Source organism: Nicotiana attenuata, unplaced genomic scaffold (genome assembly GCF_001879085.1).
Source record: "Nicotiana attenuata strain UT unplaced genomic scaffold, NIATTr2, whole genome shotgun sequence".
Classification (NCBI taxonomy): domain Eukaryota; kingdom Viridiplantae; phylum Streptophyta; class Magnoliopsida; order Solanales; family Solanaceae; genus Nicotiana; species Nicotiana attenuata.
In genome coordinates, this window is record NW_017677658.1 from 6337 (window position 1) to 8402 (window position 2066).

Here is a 2066-nt window from a genome sequence, read left to right on the forward strand (position 1 = left end):
TCAATTTGAGGTCCGATTTCAAAATAAATTACATATTTGAGTTAGTGGTGGAATGGGTAACCGGGTTTTGGTTCGAACTTTGGGTTCTGACCACGTGGGCCCGGGGGCGATTTTGGAATTTTTGGGAAAAACTTTGGAAAATTCATTTTTATGCATTCAAATTGATTCATTTAGTGTTTATTAAAGTAATTAAGTGACTTGTGACTAGATTCGAGCGGATTGGAGGTGGAATCACAGGGTAAAGCTATAGTTGAGGCTTGAGTTGAGTTGAAAGCATCGAGGTAAGTGTTTGGTTTAACCCTAGCTTGAGGGATTAGGAGTTGAGTCATAATTGCTACTTGTTTATGTTGAGTACGACGTATGGGCATGCTGACGAGTATCCATGCATCGGTGTCAAGCATGGCCGTGAGTCTTAACTTGATAATTGTGTACCCTTGTTTGATCCTATGAACGTTGTGACTAAATATTGGTATTAGTTGTGCCAGGAAGAAGTTGAATAGGATTGGTTATAGCTGACTCTCCCTTGTCGGGATTTTGACTTGTTGTTATAGTTCCCTTGACGGAAAGAGTATTAATTTGATTGTCCCTAGCCGGAATTGTATTGTGTATTGTGTGAAAGTAAATGGAGCGGGTGGTACGCCTACCACAAGTGATATTTAAATGGGAGCGGGTGGTACGCCTACCACAAGTGATATTAAAATGGGAGCGGGTGGTACGCCTACCACGAGATATTGAGAAATGGGATCGGGTTGCACGCCTGCAACAAGATGAGTTGAATATGAAAGTTGTCTTATCTTTTCATTNAGTTTGTATCTATCTGTTACCCCTGAAGCATGCTCCCTTCCCCAACTTAAATTGTTATTTTCTTGCTATTTTTCTATTGTACTTGTATATATATATATATATATATATATATATATATATATATATATATATATATATATATATATATATATATATATATATATATAGTACAGGTTTATGTGACGATCCAAAGGGTCATCACCTGTTTTCTCATTCATTCCGTTCTTCCGAGACCTTGAAAACCTCATTTTTAGTCGCCTCGATTTACGTGCGCAGTCCGGGTATATAGCCGGAAAGCTTAAGTATGAATTCTGTGTGAAAAATGATGAACTTTGATATTAATATGATTAAAGTTGACTTTGGTCAACATTTTGGGTAAACGGACCCGGACCCGTGATTGGACGGTCTGGAGGGTCCGTAGAAAAATATGAGACTCGGGCATATGCCCGGAGTCGAATTCCGAGGTCTAGAGCCCGAGAAATGAATTTTTCTGTGAAATTATTTTTCTTAAATTAATATGGAAATTTGAAAAGGAAATTGATTAGAACGTGTTGGTATCGGGACCGTATTTTGGTTCTGGCGCCGGGTACAGGTCTTATATGTGGTTTAAGCGCTTTCTGTGAAGTTTGGTTGTAATCGGACGTCATTCGACGTGTTTCGGACCTAAATATCTAAAAATAAAGTTTATGAAGTTTGATGAAAAAGTGATGATTTTGAGGTTTAATTCATTGATTTTGATGTTATTTTGGCGATTTGATCGCACGGTTAAGTTCGTAGGATGTTGTTGAGTTAGTGTGTGTGATTGGTTAGGAGCCCCGAGGGCTCGGGAGTGTTTTCGGAGGTGTTCGGGGTAGTTTTGGACTTAGGATGATAGCAGATTTTCTGCAATTTTTGCACAGGCATTCCCTTCTTCGCGTTCGCGGCCTTCAGCTCGCGTTCGCGATGCTTCCCAGGTCCCCTTCTTCGCGTTCGCATCACAACTCTCACGATCGCGTAAGCCAATTTCAGGACCCCCAGAAATTCCTTTTCCGCGTTCGCATTCCACAGTTCGCGAACGCGTAACTTCACCAGTTTACTCATCGCGTTCGCGTGGCTCTTCACGCGTTCGTGTATAACAATTCCTGGACCCCCCCCCCCCCCGTCTTCTTCTTCGCGTTCGTCATCATCGCTCATCGCGATAGCGACTGGTCGTGTTGTAGTCACCCTTACCGTCGAACGCGGCCGTTCGTCTCCCGCCGACGACGACGGGACGCTTTTAGTTC